The following is a 17991-nucleotide window of genomic DNA, read 5'->3' as shown; positions in this document are numbered from 1 at the left end:
AGAATCTAAGTTCAAATGAGATATGCAAACGATGATCTTACATAAACCTCGCTAAAGTTATACGTCTTCCGAACAATACAAACATTTAACGTGTGTCCCTAAATATCCATATTTCTAGTCTCTCTCCCAAGTTGTAGAATTAATCAGATAACAATCAGTCTAAGGCGGCCAGTAAATTGAAATCGAATAAAATTAGTAAACAGAGTTAAATCAAAAGGAATTCAATCATATAAACAACTGAGTCAAAATTATCATGTCAACAAAGCTACATTATTCTCTAGAATGGAAGCGTTAGTCCATAGAAAAATCTAAACAAAAACAAAGCATGTTTAAAGATTTAGACATCTCGATCCAAGAATTAAAAAGGGGCAAAATATTTAATAGCAAATCAGAAGTGATGTCTCTATCCCTGGATTCGTCGTTCTTCGCCATTGCGATAAGTCCTGATATTCCAATTCTTCTTTTCCAGCGTGTGCTCTCGTCTCCCATGGTTTTTGTGAGGCCCAATAAGCATTGGCCCAACCCATTTCCATTTAAATATTTAAACCCATTTCATAGAAGAAAAATCATATCGCTCAATCCAGAAAGATTTTTTCCCCTGCCTTGCAACTCATCGCTTCTCTCTTCTTTCTGCAGCAACCGTGCATCATCGCCAGCGGCCGAAATGATAGCGTAGTAGGTTAGCACTCTTCTTCCTCGAGTCTATTAGTTTCTTTATTTCCATGAATCGAAAAGTTACGAGCTCGATCGGCCTTGTTTCCAGCAACTGTTCGTGTGAGCTTTGATCCGGTTTTAGGTGAGGATTTGATTTCGATTCTTGGTTGTTCTTGGTAGATAGTTTGTATTAGTGAAGTATTAAGATTTTCTCCTATATTTCCAGTTACTTTTCAGCTAGGTTTCCGGTGTGTGAATAGTGTTTCCAGTGAGCCACCTTCGCAAGATCAACGTTGTGCGTTTTAGCCTTGATTTTCGAGGTATTAAGCTTGAAATTTCAGATTCTAAACTGGTTTTGTTGGCTGCCCGGAATTTGAATTTTAACCGCTTCGATTTAAATTGTTTTATTAAGTTGGAATGCATTATATTGAAGTGCATAGCGAATTTATATTGTAGGTTATATCTTTGGAGGAGTTCATCCGATATTCATTAAGAAATTATTGTGGTATTGTAAGTTGAAGTCGAGATACGCTCAAACCCATCTCATTATGACGCTTATATTGGCGTGTAATAATATTCGGTGAATGTTGTTTGCTATTATGTGCCTTGAATGTTTATACTGTTGCATTCATGCATTAAATATGTTGGCATAACATATTGAGCCTTGACTCATTTGACGGCGATTTATGTTGATTCTGTTGAGATATATGGCGTCATCAAAGGGACGAGTGGGTTAGGATTAGCCACATTCCCAGATGAAAAGCTAGGGACGAGCGACTTAGCTACTCGCATTCCCGATGCTACGTGCATGGATGAGCGACGATTTGATGCTGCATTCCTGGCACGGGTGGCCACTGTTACTGTTTATGATGCTATTCGTTTGGACTCCATTTGATATCCGTTATTCCATTGTTACCATTCATGCATAGCATGTCATTGCATTTACTCGGTATTATTGCATATCTTTTATATATGTCGTAATTTTACTGGTTTGTCGTACTGGGGTCCGAACCCTGTTTTCTTTTTATGTTTTGGTTGTTTTTTATGCCATAGCAGATCATTCCAGGGGATTTGACGCGTCTGGTGGAGCGTCAGCGAGTGGTACCCAGTAGTCAGTTGGTTTATGTCAAGAGTTCCCAGATATCTATATATTATACTGGTTTGATACATTTGCCATGGAGATGCCCTGTGTAGCTATATGGTGATGTTTTTATGTTGTTTGGATTTTATCTGTGGTATGTTGTGTCTAGTCCTGGCCAGTGCGGCTAGATGATATTTGTTTGGTTGATTGTGAACTTGTTGTTATTTTCAAGCGTATATTAATGTTGTTGTGTTTTGAAATTTTTGGGATGTCCTACTTACGGAGAGGTCATGCCGAAATTCTGTAGGCCCAAATGAACGTTTTAAACTCGTTTTCGCTGTTTACACCAATTAATACTTGTTGTTTGGTAATTAAATATTAATTAAGTGCACGAGCCCTGACAGTTTAATATCAGAGCGTAACTGGGATACACTCGAATTAGAGTCTAGGACACTCGAGTTTAGACACAAATAAAATGATTGTGCATGTGTTTGATTATTTACTCTTACTTGTTTCTATGTTTTGAATTAATTTAATCAGCATGACTAGAGCGTATACTTGATTAAGTTTTGACATTTAGTTTAGAAATTGCCTATTAGTTTAAGTTTATGCTATTATATTAAACCGATTATTTTGTTTCTGCATGTGGATTAAATTCTTGTGTCTTGTAGATGGCACATGGACGTAAGGGCAGAAAAAGAAAAAAAAGTTGTTCAGGAATCTGAAGCTCCTAATGTGAGAGGACTTAACGAGACTGAATGGGGAAGACGAGGTCGTCGTCTTCGTGGTGAAGCACGAAATGTTAACATTGAGCATGAAGTTGACCAGTTGACTAGAGGAATGGGTGAAATGGAACTAGTGATATCCCGATTTCAGAACATGCGTCCTCCCCGATTCTTTGGAAATGAAGATGGTGAGAAAGCTATAGCATGGTTAAAAAGTATGAAACACTTGTTTAATATGTTGGAGTACACTCCTGATTTGCAGCTTAAGTTGGATATTTGTCAATTAAAAGACCGAGCTCAGTTATGGTGGGAAACTACTGAGGAAGCTCTGAAAGAATCAGGTGAATGAGTTACTTGGGATGTATTTTGCGCTCAGTTTGCTCGAGAGTATTCACCGCCTTCGTATTATTCGGCCAAGGAAGCTGAATTCAATAGATTGACTCAAGGTAGCATGACTGTAGTAGAGTATGCCTCTCAATTTTCAGTGCTTCTTGCATATGTTACTCATGTTGCTAGCAGTGATCGAAACAAGCTATCGCATTTTATGCAATGATTGAATCGAACCATTTGCACTTGAGTAGTAGCTGAAGCGCCTGTTAATTATGCTGATGCTGTAGAAAAAGCCAAGAATGTGGAGGCAAGTCTACTTTTGGTAGAACCACAGTCTGTTCAACCATGTTTTCCTCAGAGTTTTGGAGGTAATGTGCCGATGCCAGTGGGTGCACCACTATACCGTCCTTTACTGCCGTATCAGCCTTCGCAGTCCTATCAACAACCAAAGCAGCAAAACTTTAAGGCCAAAGGAAAACAGTTAAAGAAACAGACTCGTAGTAGTTCTTCTAGTTACGGCAGTCAGCGTGGAAGTATAATTGGGTCACCAGGTGGAGTATTTTGTGATCGTTGTGGTGGTAAGCATTTAAGTACTCAGTGTACGGGAGTTCATGGATATTGTAATATCTGTGGGCAAGTTGGACATTATGCTATAGTATGTCCAAATGCAGTAAGACAACAATTTCAGCAACTTCAGTTTGGTCAGGGTTTTAGAGGACAAGCAACTAGACCTTTTGTTCCGACTCAGTTTTTTCAGCAGTCTAGCTATCCTAAGTCTAGAGGTTCTGCACAACAACATTTTCCAGGGCCACATCAGGGTCAAGTTCATGCTTTAACCCAGGATCAAGTTCAAGACGCACCAGGTGGAGTTATTGCAGGTATCTGCCTTATTTTTAATCATCCTGCGCGTATACTGATAGACACAGGAGCATCTTATTCATTTTTATCTACTATATTTGTTGATGAGCATGAGATTGCTACTACTTCGTTGATATATAATGTGTCAGTCTCTACACTTGTCGGTGTGTGTTTGATGTCTCATGAGATAATTCTAAATTGTTTGATTAGATTCGATGATAATATTATGATAACTAATCTAATCAAGCTAGATATGTCTGACTTCGACTGTATTTTGGAATTGGATGATCTGTCAAATTATTGAGCTCCCGTTAATTTTTTCCATGGAGTTGTCAGATTCAGACCGTATTATGGCAGTAAATGGAATTTTTACGGTAGTGATTCACAATCACGTATTCCATTAGTGTCAGCAATGGAAATGTTTAGAATCTTGTCAACAGGAAATGAAGGATTCATGATCTATACAGTTGATGTGACACCGGGAAAAAGATTTGAAGTTTCAGATATTCCTGTTGTCAAGGAATTCCCTGATATATTTCCCGATAAAATTCCTGGATTTCCACCCCAGAGGGAAATCAATTTTAGCATTGAGTTGGTGTCTGAGACAAATTCTATTTCTAGAGCACCATACCGGTTGGCTCCAACGGAATTGAAAGAACTCAAAGATCAATTACAGGAATTACTGGAAAAATACTATATTAGATCAAGTATGTCACCTTGGGGAGCTCCAGTATTGTTTGTAAAGAAGAAAGACGGAACGATGAGAATGTGCATTGATTACAGGCAGTTGAACAAAGCTACTGTGAAGAATAAGTATCATCTGCCGCGTATCGATGACTTGTTTGAGCAGTTGTAGGGTACATCAGTGTATTCAAATATCGATCTTCGTTCTGGCTACCATCAGCTTAGAGTTAGAGAGGAAGATATTCTGATGACAGCATTTCGAACACATTATGGATATTATGAATTTCTAGTTATGCATTTTGGATTGACTAATGCTCCAGCAGTTTTTATGGATTTGATGAATCGTATTTTTCGAGAATTTATAGACAGATTTGTTATTGTCTTCATAGATGATATTCTGATTTATTCAAAAACAAAGAAGGAGCATCGAGAACATTTAAGGTTAGTTCTCCAAACACTCAGAACAGCGCAATTGTATGCAAAATTTTCTAAATGTGAATTCTGGCTGGACATAGTAGTATTTCTGGGTAATATTATATCAGCTCAAGGAGTATCAGTGGATCCTAGTAAAGGGGAAGCTGTTATCAATTGGCCAACTCCGACGAATATTTCTGATATTCGCAATTTCTTGGGATTGGCGGGATATTATAGGCGTTTTATTGAAGGATTTTCTATTATAGCAAGGCCTATGTCTCAACTAACGCAAAAAGATTGACGTTTTGTGTGGACTGATGAATGTGAGTCAAGTTTTCAGATTTTCAAGGAAAAGTTGACAACAGCTCCAGTGCTAGTTTTACCATCAGGCTCATGTGGATATGTTGTTTGTTCATATGCATCTCTAAATGGACTTGGTTGTGTTTTAATGCAAAATATGCGAGTGATTGCATATGTTTCTCGTCAGTTGAACCCGCATGAGACCCGATATCCAGTCCATGACTTAGAGTTGGCTTTCATTGTGTTTGCATTGAAGTTATGGCGTCATTATCTGTACAATGAGCAGTTTGTGATTTATTCGGATCACAAGAGTCTTAAATATCTTTTTAGACAGCCTGACTTGAACATGAGACAACGTCGATGGATGGAGTTACTTAAAGACTTTAATTGTGAGATTCAGTATCGACCAAGTCGATTGAATCTTGTTGCAGATTCCCTCAGCAGGAAAGTTCAGAATGCTATGCTGACATCTTTGACTATCTCTAAAGTTCACGAGCACTTGGAACTTTAGGATGGACTTATCAGATCAGTGGAGACTACTTTATAGTGTCATCTATTCAAGTTGAGCCACAAATTTTATCCAGCAACAAAGCAGCACAGAAAACCGATTCGCACATTCATAGATTAAAAGAATTTTATCGAACAGGTCAGACAGAAAAATTTAGTGTTGCCTTAGATGGTAGTCTGCGCTTTAATGGTAGACTTGTGGTTCCTAATTTGATAGATTTGAAAGAAGCTATACTGCGGGAAGCACATTGTAGTCAACACAGTATTCATCCAGGAATTCGAAAGATGTATCATACCTTGAGAGCTCATTATTGGTGGGAAGGTATGAAGAAAGATATTTCTCATTTTGTGGCTAAATGTTTAACATGCCAAAAAGTTAAAGCCGAGAGAATGAGACCTGGTGGAACGTTACATAGTCTTGAAGTGCCGCAGTGGAACTGGGAGCACATTGCTATGGATTTTGTGACTCATCTACCTCGTTCTAATCGTGGTTGTGATGTGATTTGGGTGATTGTTGATAGATTGTCTAAATCAGCCCATTTTATTCCGTATGATCGTACTTGTACTTATACGAAAATGACAAAATTGTACATTGATCATATAGTAAGATTGCATGGTGTGACAATAAGCATAGTATCCGATCGTGATCCAAGGTTTGCTTCGAAGTTTTGGGGAAGTTTGCAATCAGCTTTGGGTACAAAGTTGGCTATGAGCACCGCTTATCACCCACAGACAGATGGTTAGTCAGAAAGAACAATTCAAACGCTTGAAGACGGGTTACGGGCAGTAGTGATGGATTTCAAAGATGGTTGGAAAGAATTATTGTCTTTGGTTGAATTCTCTTACAATAATAGTTTTCAGGCAACAATCGGTATGGCACCATTTGAGGCTTTGTATGAAAGAAAGTGCAGATCGTCGATATGTTGGGAAGATGTAGGAGAAAGACATATGTCAAAACCAGAATTTATTCAAGAAATGAAAGATAAAGTTGAATTGATAAGAAAAATGACGAAAGAAGCCCAGAATCGTCAAGCCAGTTATTCTAATAAAAGGCGTAGACCTTTAGAGTTTCAAGTGGGCGATTATGTTTTCTTAAAAGTATCACCATTCCAGGTTACTATGAGATTTGGACATAAAGGGAAGCTAGCTCCACGTTATATTGGTCCGTGTGTGATTGTTGAGAGGATTGGCACATTGGCTTATCGTTTAGACTTGCCGCCGAGTTTGTCTTTGATACATAATGTGTTCCATGTATCTAAGTTGCGGAAGTATGAGCCAGATCTGTCTCATATCTTGAATGTCGATGATGTGGAATTGGACAGTTCTCTTAGCTATGTTGAACATCCAGTGCAAATTTTGGACCGCAAGGAAAAACAACTCAGGAGCAAGACGATTCCATTGGTTTTGGTACAGTGGAGTAGGCATGGAAGAGAAGAATCTACGTGGGAATTAGAGGCAAAAATGCGACAAGAATGGCCTCATTTGTTTGAAAATGTAATAAATTACGCGATGTATTCTGAATTTCCTATGTATTATCAGTCGTAATGTTTTGGTTATCAGTATTGTGTATGTTAGATTTCGAGGACGAAATTTTTTATTAGTAGGGGAGAATGTGAGGCCCAATAAGCATTGGCCCAGCCCATTTCCATTTAAATATTTAAACTCATTTGATAGAAGAAAAATCAGATCGATCAATCTAGAAAGCTTTTTTCCCCTGCCTTGCAACTCATCGCTTCTCTCTTTTTTCTGCATCAACCGTGCATCACCGCTAGTGGCCGGAATGATAGCGCAGTAGGTTAGCACTCTTCTTCCTCCAGTCTATTAGTTTCTTTATTGCCATGAATCGGAAGGTTACGAGCTCGATCGGCTTTGTTTCCAGCAACTGTTCGTGTATGCTTTGATCCGGTTTTAGGTGAGGATTTTATTTCGATTCTTGGTTGTTCTTGGTAGATAGTTTGTATTAGTGAAGTATTAAGCTTTTCCCCTATGTTTCCAGTTACTTTTCAGCTAGGTTTCTGGTGTGTGAATAGGGTTTCCGGCGAGCCACCTTCGCAAGATCAACGTTGTGCGTTTTAGCCTTGATTTTCGAGGTATTAAGCTTGAAATTTCAGATTCTAAATTGGTTTTGTTGGCTGCCCGGAATTTGAATTTTAACCGCTTCAATTTAAATTGTTTTAGTAAGTTGGAATGCATTATATTGAAGTGCATAGCAAATTTATATTGTAGGTTATATCGTTGGACGAGTTCATCCGATATTCCTTAAGAAATTATTGTGGTATTGTAAGTTTAAGTTGAGGTACGCTCAAAATTATATCATTATGACGCTTATATTGGCGTGTTAGAATATTCGGTGAATGTTGTTTGCTATTATGTGCATTGAATGTTTATACTGTTGCATTCATGCATTAATTGTGTTGACATAACATATTTAGCCTTGACTCATTTGACGGCGATATATGTTAATTCTGTTGAGATATATTGAGTCATCAGAGGGACGAGTGGGTTAGGATTAGCCACATTCCCAGATGATAAGCTAGGGACGAGCGACTTAGCTACTTGCATTCCCGATGCTACGTGCATGGACAATCGACGATTTAACGCTGCATTCCTGGCACGACCACTGTTACTGTTGATGATTCTATTCATTTGGACTCCATTTGATATCCGTTATTCCATTGTTACCATTCATGTATAGCATGTCATTGCATTTACTCGGTATTATTACATGTCTTTTATATACGTCGTAATTTTACTGGTTTGTCGTACTGGGGTCCGACCCCTGTTTCCTTTTTATGTTTTGGTTGTTTTTTTATGCCATAGTAGGTCATTCCAGGGGATTTGACGCGTCTAGTGAAGCGTCAGCGAGTGGTACCCAGTAGTCAGTTGGTTTGTGTCAGAGTTCCCAGATATCTATATATTATACTGGTTTGATACATTTGCCATGGAGATGCCCTGTGTAGCTATATGGTGATGTTTTTATGTTGTTTGGATTTTATTTGTGGTATTTTGTGTCTAATCCTGGCCAGTGCGGTTGTAGGATATGTGTTTGGTTGATTGTGAACTTGTTGTTATTTTCGAGCGTATATTAATGTTGTTGTGTTTTGAAATTTTTGGGATGTCCTACTTACGGGGAGTTCATACCGAAATTTTTGTAGGCCCAAATGAACGTTTTAAACTCGTTTTCGCTGTTTACACAAATTAATACTTGTTGTTTGGTAATTAAATATTAATTAAGTGCACGGGCCTTGTCAGTTTTTGTCTCCAAAAACGGCTACTCTCTCTCTCTCTGAAACCCTAGTCCATTTTTTATGTTTCATCTGGGCCTGTTAAAGAAAGCCCAATTCTCAATTTCCGCCCGCATTAGCGCCGCGACGCTGCATGGCTAGCGCCTAGGTGCCCGTGAATTCCAGGAGTAGCACTGTAGCTCTGAGTAGGTAGCACCTAGGCACTTGTCATTCGGCAATTCAGGCGTCGCGGCGCTTGTGCTCGAGCACCTAGGCACTTGTAGTTCGGCTTGCTGGCGCTATGGTGCTGGTTTGTAGCGCTTAGGCGTTTGATTCTTTTCCAGTGTCGCCTTGGCGCTGCGGCTCTAGTTCATCAATGGTTCAATATCAAAAATGCCCTTAATCGTGATCGATCATCCAATAGTCTTTTATCTCCTACACTACATAAAAACAACAAATATCAAGCATAATTCTGTCTGAAATTAGCATAATTCAAATGGATTCTCATATAAATTAAGTACAATTCTTGAACTTATCAACAGTCTTTTTGCAAATACTGTTTGTAGAATTATAACCGTTGATGCGATCCGGGTGAAATAGATGAGTCGGGTCGGGTGCTCTACCGGATCTGCTATCAATATAATGAGGGAAATAAGAGAAAGATGTTTGGATCAGAAGATTTTCTTCTCGGACAGCTAGAAGGATCTGCAACCAAGAAGATAATCATGTGAATGGGCGCCGGAGGGGTGTCCGGCCTGGCCACTCCGATGCTTAAGTAAGTGAATGATTCGAGCCAAAAAACCAATGTAACTGAGTGATGGTTGTAATATTGGTGTAAGAGTGTAGGGCAATAAATGAGTAATAAATTTGGGTGTTCAATATCTCAATAGAGAAATTAATGTAAAGAGAACCTGGTATTTATAGTAAGGGATGTAATGATGAACTTATTCTATGTACTACCTACTAATTATAGTAGGGTGGCTGATCATACCCTATATTCTGACATGTCAAATCTCATATTAACCAAATCCAGCCTACCTGATTTTGTCAACCACTTGGATTGGTGTCAGAGATGGGACAGCCGCCCACACCCTATCTTACTAGTATACTCAAGTGCGGCGCTCATACAGAAATATTCCGGGTGATAAGCTTCTCAGAAGATGGCTCGAGCGCCCGGGCATCCAATATCCCGGGGAGAAGACATCTCGGTCGTTCAATGACCCGGCCTTCTGATGAACTTTTTTCCATAGATTTTCCCCGGCGAGCTATCCGTCCAGCATCTCGGGCCATCCGAGATCCTCTGCAGACCTACCTTTTTGCCCTGGATCATCCATGATCCAGGAATAATCCATATCCCCGACCCGGGTACTATCCATGGCCCGGGACATCCCGGGGTATCATCACTCCCTCCTTAAATAGTCGGGCTAGAGTTATACTCGCTGTCCCGATTAGTCTTGCGTGCCCAGTCGGGGAAAATAATTTGTTTTAGTCTTTCCGAGTTGGTAAGGCTGATGTCATATTATTAGGGCTAACGTAAGCCCTAAAATTCAAATTCTGTCAGAAGATTTTCGTATTCTGAGAATATAAATCATTACAACGCCTCGAATCCTGAGCCTGTCTTTTCATATTTCCTGCGCGATTCCCAACGTTCATCTCGATCGTTTATCTGTTTCGCGATCAATGGCTCAGATCAGTCACTCTTTCTTATATATACTCTCGCCTTAAGTTCATTTAGAACTTTTCATTCTTGCACTCGGATCTTTGCCCTCTTCTCTGGCGACGTGTCCTCCTAGCTCCGGCGATCCCTCCAGTTATCAGTTACTCACCACCACTTTCATTTTGTAAGTTTCTTTGACTATCCCCCTTTTTTCTCCTCTCGGTTATCATGTCAAATTCAAATTGTTCTACTTCTGGTCGAAACGTCAAGGGTCTGTCGGAGGATAACTCCCCGACCCCTTCTGAAACCTCTGTCCATATCCCCATATCCATCCATATTCCATCTTCCTGACTTCTCCCACAACAAAAAACCAAAGCTTCTTCCTCCCGACCTAATGGCCCCCAGGGCAAAGGGAAAGATAAGGTTACGGGGCCCTTGTGGTTCTCCACCGTGACTCCTACTCTTTGTCCCAGGGCTTCTGAGGAAATTAGGTCCTTAAGATCAATCCTTTCTTCCTATAAAATCATCATCCCCGAGCCAAATGATCATCCAGACACCCCACCTCCGGGCTTTCAAACCTTCTTCGTAGAACAAATTAAGAGTGGCCTTCGATTCCCGATTCATAATTTTTTGAAGGGGTTGCCCGGTTCTTTGGGCTCCCCATTAATCACCTCCACCCTAATGTTTTTAGGATCATGGCTGCCACCTTTATTCTTTTTCGCATGAAAAATATTCCAATCAACTTCTCCATTTTTCACTTCTTTTATTATTGCCGGTTTAATGACGTGGTCTTTTCTTTCATGGTCCGGATGCATTACCGATTTCTGACAGACATCTCTTCTTCTCTGAAGGGGTGGAAAACCAAATTTTTCTTCTTGCAACTCCCAACTCCCCTGACCTGTTCGACAGGATTCTTAACTGCAATCTCCGAGCAGCCTGAACTTTCCCGAGACTTCAAACTTATTCCCCTTTTTACCCATGCCCGGGATGCTCTAGACAGCCAATCCTTTCTGTCCTCTGTGTTGATTGGGGGGGGGGGGGGGGGGGATAGTCTGGTTTACCATGGGATCGGGACCCAACCTGAAGACCCTGTGGACCAGATGATAGATGAGTTTGGCCAGGCTGGGTCACAGGCTGGTAAATTACTTTCCCATTGGTCCTTTTAACTTGTGTTTTATTTTTTCTAACTCCCCTCTTCAGTGCAGCAGAAGAAGAAATGATCAAGGCCAGCCTCCTTGAAGCAGCCGCCAAGAAAAAGGTTGAACAAAAACAAGCCCGACGGGAAAAAGGGCCCAGGAAGCCCAAGAGCAGGAAGAGCGTCGTGCTCCGGCAGTGGCTGAGGCTCGGGAAGAGTCAGCATCTTCCCGGACCGGGGCTGAAGAGGCGACTGCTGCTATGGAGCTTCTGAAGTCTTCTCATGAAGAAAAGATGGCTCAGTTTTTGAAGTCCCGTGAGTTCAAGAAGATGGTGGCTGATAAGGCTTTCATGTATTTTGATCTAGGCTTCAACAAGTGCCTCGAGCAATTCCAGGAAGCAAGCCTTGTCCCATCTGACCGGGAAGACTTCCCAGATTTAGTCCATGTTGCGGCATCTCTCCCAGATGAAGAGGAGGATGAGGAAAAACAAGATTCAGTAGAATAGGTTTCTTTTTTTTCCTTCCCGGGCTTCAGGGCACCTTGTAAATTATCTGTTTAATGAAATATGTTTTTCCTTCGTTTTTCTTGCATTTGATAAGTGGTTGAAAATATTCCCAAGTGTAGAAACGGCTCCAACTTCTTCGAATATCTTTAATTTATAACTTACTAAAAATTTTTAACATAGAATCAGGTTATAGGTCCCTGGATTTAATAAATAACCTGGGTACGGGTCCTTGGACTCAATAGATAACCGGGGTACGGCTCCCCAGGCCAGGGTACAGGTCCCTGGACTCAATAGATAACCGGGGTACGGGTCTCCGAGCCAGGGTACGAGTCGCTGGACTTAATAGACATTTCCTTGAATGATCTTCATTTTATTTGATACAAATTAAGGGATACAAAAGAACTTTTAAGCTTAACATCTTTTTAAATGAAATGCATTCCATGGTCTCTTGAGATGTGTCCCTGAGAATTTTCCAAATAATAAGCTGATCCTGAGCTGACTCTTTGAATTACCTTAAAAGATCCTTCCCAACGGGCTTCTAATTTCCCCACATCGCCTATTGGCTTCACTTTCTTCAGCACCAAGTCCCCGACCTGGAAATCTCGTGCTCGAACATGTTTATTATATGATCTCATAATCCTGCTTCGGTAGGCTTCCATTCGGATGGCTGCCCGATCTCTCTTTTCTTCCATTAGATCAAGTTCAATGGCCTGGATTTGATCATTGTTACATGGATAAGATTCCACCCGAGTAGAAGATTGTCCGATTTTCACAGGTAGAACTGCTTTCGAGCCATAGAATAAACTGTATGGAGTTTCCTGGGTAGCTGTCCGAGGCGTAGTCCTATATGCCCATAATACATTGGGTAACTCTTCAACCCAATCTTTTCCCTTTCTTTGGAGTCGGGCTTTTAATACTTGTACAATAATCCGGTTGGTCACCTCGGTTTGGCCATTAGCTTGTGGATAAGCTACCGAAGTAAAAACTTGAATAACTTTCATTTCTTGGCACCAAGACATGATTTTCTTACCCTGGAATTGCCTCCTATTATCTGAAATTAACTTTTTAGGGAAGCCATATCTGCAAACAATGTTTTTCCAGAGAAATTTCATCACTTCTTCCTCAATAATCTTGGCCAAAGGCTCGACCTCTACCCATTTAGAGAAATAATCCACAGCTACCAGAATGAACTTTTTCTGACCCCGGGCTATGGGAAAAGGACTCACGATCTCCATGCCCCATTTATCAAAGGGACATGATGCTGAGATCGGTTGCATGCCCATATTTGGGTTGTGTTGAAATGTAGAGTGATACTGGCAGCTTTTACATGTTTGAACAAGTTGAGCAGCATCTTGATTCACCCGGGGCCATCAAAATTCGGCTAGTAGTGCTTTTTGAGCCAGGGCAGTTCCGCCGAGATGTTCACCACAGCACCCTTCATGGATTTCTCGGAGGACATACTTCACTTCATTTTCTGCTAAGCATTTGAGCAAAAGGCCATGGTATGATCTCCTGTATAAAATATCATTTAAAGGGACGAACTTGGGTGCTTGCTTCTTGATTTTTAGAGCTTGAGTCCGGTCCTATAGGAGCTTGGCATGAGCTATATAGTCGATCAAAGGGGTCATCCATGAATTCTGTGTTGATGGTGCATTTTCATCAACAGAGAGAACCAGTCGGGTGAAACACAAGATCTCTTGGGTGCTTACGTCTGACGTGGAAGCGGCCATTTTGGCTAAGGTATCAGCCTCCTCATTCTCTTCCCTGGGAATCTGCTCGATGCTCCAATCAATTAAAGATGCTGATCGGGCTGTGATGAGCCCCAAATATTTGAGCATTTTTTCGTTTTTAGCTTCATATGCTCCTTTGATTTGCTAGGCGAACAATTGAGAATCAGAGTAAATAATGACCCGGGAAGCTTTGACTTCCCGGGCGGCTGTAATCCACCCAGGACAGCTTAATATTCAGCTTTGTTATTGGTGATCTGGGAATCAATCCTTAAAGCTAGCTTAACCTTCTCTCCTGATGGAGCAATCAAAACTACTCCGACCCCACATCCTGACAAGTTCGATGCACCGTCAACAAAAACTCTTCATACTTCTTCCTCTTCCGGTTGAATCAACTCTATCAAGAAATCTGTTAATGCTTGGGCTTTTATAGCAACCCGAGTGTTATACTCAATGTAATATTCTCCGAGCTCTACTGCCCATTTGACCATTCTTCCCGAGACTTCAGAATGTGTCATGATTCTCCCAAGTGGAAAGTTGGTGAGAACCACAATTGGATGTGAAAGAAAATAGGGTCTTAGCTTTCAGGAAGTCACTACCAAGGCCAGAGCTATCTTCTCTACTTCAATGTATTTTAGTTATGCTCCTCTGAGGGCATGACTGACATAATACACCGGCTTCTGGTCAGTCCCTACCTCCCGGATAAGTACAGAGCTAACGACGTACTCTGTAGCAGATAAATAAACCCACAATTTCTCCCCGGGCTCGGGCTTTACTAAGTTGGGCAACTCAGCCAAGTGCTTTTTTAGATCTTGAAAATCTTACTCGCATTTCTCGTCCCAGCCAAACTTTTATGCCTTCCTCAGAACTTGAAAAAAAAATGGATAGCTTCTATGGGCAGACGTGAAAATGAATCGAGACAAGGCAGAGATTCTCCCCGTTAACTTTTGTACTTCCTGGATAGATTGAGGGGAAGGCATGTCAAGCACTGTTTTGATTTTTTCCGGATTAACTTTAATCCCTCAGTCAGTTACCAGAAAACCAAAGAATTTTCCACTCTTTACTCCAAAAATACATTTGGCCGGGTTGAGCTTTATTCCATGATGCTTTAGGGTGGCAAAGGTCTCGGCCAGATCAGCAACAAAGCAAGAGATCTCCCGGGTCTTGATTAAGATGTCATCCACGTAAAATTCCACATTCCTACCCATCTGTTTCTGAAAGACGTGATTCATCAGACGTTGGTATGTGGCTCCGGCGTTCTTCAATCCAAAGAGCATGACCACATAACAAAAGGTGCCTCCAGAAGTGATAAAGCTAGCTTTATCTTGATCTTCCCAAGCAAGGAGAATCTGATGGTATCCCTGATATGCATCCATGAGGCTTAACAATTTGAATTCGGAGGTTGAATCCACCAACTGGTCAATCCGGGGAAGCGGGTAACGATCTTTGGGACAAGCTTTATTCAAATTCGGGAAGTCTACGCACATTCTCCACTTCACCGTAGTTTTTGGAACAAAGACCACATTCGAGAGCCAAGTAGGGAATTGCACCTCCCGAATGTGGCCGGCCCGCAGCAACTCCTGCACCTGTTTATCAATTACTTTATCTTTTTCGGGGCCAAAATGTCTTTTCCTCTACTTCACAGGCCGAGACCTCGGGATAATATTCAACTTATGCTCAGCCACTTGGGGTGAGATCCCGACTAGTTCCTGCTGAGAGCAAGCAAAAATACTTATGTTAGCTTTTAAATAGTCCAAGAGACTTACCCGGGTGGAAGCATTAAGGTATCGGAGCCACCCAGATATGCTTCCCTGGCTCAACCTCCACCACTTCCTGCTCCTCCTCGGCAACGAAATGCACCTCCCTTTCCTCAGCCACCTTCTCTGCTCGGATCACTTGCTTTCCTCTGTCTTTTTCCTTGCCTTCTTTTGATCCACTCGGACAGTTTCCACGTAACACTTCCGAGAAGAAGGCTGATCTCCTTTTACTTCCCCGACTTGACCTCGTACAGGAAACTTGATTTTTTGATGGTAAGTGGAAGCCATTGTCCTCATCTCGTTCATAGCCGGTAGCCCGAGGATGATATTATATAAAGATGGGGTGTCCACTATTGTGAAAACTGTCATGACCGTCTTTCGTAAGTCTCCAGTTCCTAGAGTTAATGGCAGTGTTATTTCCTCTTCTGGATATACAGCATGGCCAGCAAAGCCAAACAAGGCAATCTCAACCGCCTCCAACTGATACTCCTGCAACTCAATTTGCACCAAGGCTTCTTTGAAGATGACATTGACAGAGCTGCCATTGTCAACGAAAACTCTTAATACATCATAATTGGCGACCCAGGCTTGAATAACAAGAACATCATTATGGGGTAGACTGACTCCCCTGAGGTCTTCCGGGCCAAAACTTATGATAGACTCATTCCTCCCCCTTCCATCAATTTCTAAACACTCTCTTCTACTTCTTGCCTTCCGAGCCCGGTTGGAATCGTCATCCGTAGATCCTCCTGAGATCATTTTTATTACTCCTCAAATCGGGGAGGAGTCTTTTTTCTCTGGTTGCTTATTTCTCCTTTCTCGAGAGCTTCCTTCCTCACTCCTACTCCCACTCGGGACATCTGCCGATCTTCTAGAAGTATTAGGTCCGGGGCGCCGGGCTAACCAGGGTGGTTTCCTTGGCTCACTATGCGTGTTAAATCCCAAAGTAGAACACCAATTGGATTCTTTCTTTAAAATTCGACACTCATTAGTGTAATGGGAACATTATTTATGAAGGGTACAAAACCCTTTCTACTCTAGTCTCGACAATCGTGCCATTGCACTCGGGTGCTCCACTGGATCTGCTATCAATATAATGAGGGAAATAAGAGCAAGATGTTTGGAGCAAAAGATTTTCTTCTCGGACACCTGGAAGGATCTGCAACCAAGAAGATAATAACGTGAATGGACGCCCGAGGGGTGTCCGACGTGGCCACTCCGATGCTTAAGTCAGTGAATGATTCGAGCCAAAAAATCAATGTAATCGAGTGATGGTTGTGATATTGGTGTAAGAGTGTAGGACAATAAATGAGTAATAAATGTGGGTGTTCAATATCTCAATAGAGAAAATAATTTAAAGAAAACCAAGTATTTATAGTAGGAGATGTAATGATGACCTTGTTCTATGTGCTACCTACTAATTATAGTAGTGTGGCTGATCATACTCTATATTCTGACATGTCAAATATCATATTAGTCACATCCAGCCTACCTGATTTTGTCAACCACTTGGATTGGTGTCAGAGATGGGACAACCGCCCACACCCTATCTTACTAGTATACTCAAGTGCGGCGTTTATACCAAAATAGTCCGGGTGATAAGCTTCTCAGGAGATGGCTCGAGAGCCCGGGTATCCAATATTCCGGGGAGAAGATGTTTCGGTCGTTCAATGACTCAGCCTTCTAATGAACCTTTTTCCATAGATTATCCATGGCGAGCTATCCGTCCAGCATCTCGAGACATCCGGGATCCGAGATCCTCTGCAGACCTACCTTTTTGCCCCGGATCATCCATGACCTGGGAATAATCCATATCCCTGACCTAGGCACTATCCATGGCCCGGGACATCCCGGGATATCATCAACTGTTGAATTGGGTTGAAATTTTAACTTCTCTTTGATAAGTTCATGTGGTACATTCGGAATGGTAGATATCATATTCAAATATTTTTATTCAGGGCAACAGGTGCAAGATTGTGGCTTTCAAGTTGTACTTGATGCAGAAACCCTTGAAATTTCAGATTTCTTCCTTGCATTGCTCGGAAATCCTTCGTCTCACTGGAAAATTTAGAGTGTTATAGAAAATGCATGACTCAAAAATTTGAATGTGAATATCTTCTGGCCTTGAAGGGTTATTTGTAGGTGTTGAGAAGAGCTATCATTTTTTCTCGATAATTTGTTATCTCTAACATTCAAAGTTTGAAGCTATCATGATATCTTGATAATATGTCATCTCCAAATTTCAAAATTTTTAAGTTCGGTAGCCGATGAAAAATAAGCTAGATATGCTTATCTCGAAAATTGTGGAGATATACTATCTTGAAAATCTTGGTTCTCACAATTCTAGAATGATTTGAAGGTGCATAAGATGGTAAGTCCAACTGCGACTCGATATTAATATATCGTCAGATGTACCTCATTAAATATGGTTG

General features: G+C 41.2%; 1 long non-coding RNA gene across 1 annotated transcript; it reads left to right on the top strand.

The window, feature by feature from the left end:
- The first annotated feature begins 524 nt into the window (after nucleotides 1-524).
- LOC142519142 (uncharacterized) lies at nucleotides 525-8503 on the top strand. The gene is made up of 3 exons (XR_012813714.1): nucleotides 525-974; nucleotides 7780-7849; nucleotides 8377-8503. It is a non-coding gene; the product is annotated as an uncharacterized LOC142519142 (long non-coding RNA).
- Nucleotides 8504-17991: the final 9488 nt, after the last annotated feature.

The sequence above is a fragment of the Primulina tabacum genome, chromosome 1 (genome assembly GCF_025594145.1).
Source record: "Primulina tabacum isolate GXHZ01 chromosome 1, ASM2559414v2, whole genome shotgun sequence".
NCBI classification, from domain to species: Eukaryota; Viridiplantae; Streptophyta; class Magnoliopsida; order Lamiales; family Gesneriaceae; genus Primulina; species Primulina tabacum.
Note: the sequence above shows the minus strand (reverse complement) of the source record. Positions and strands in the feature narration are given on the sequence as shown.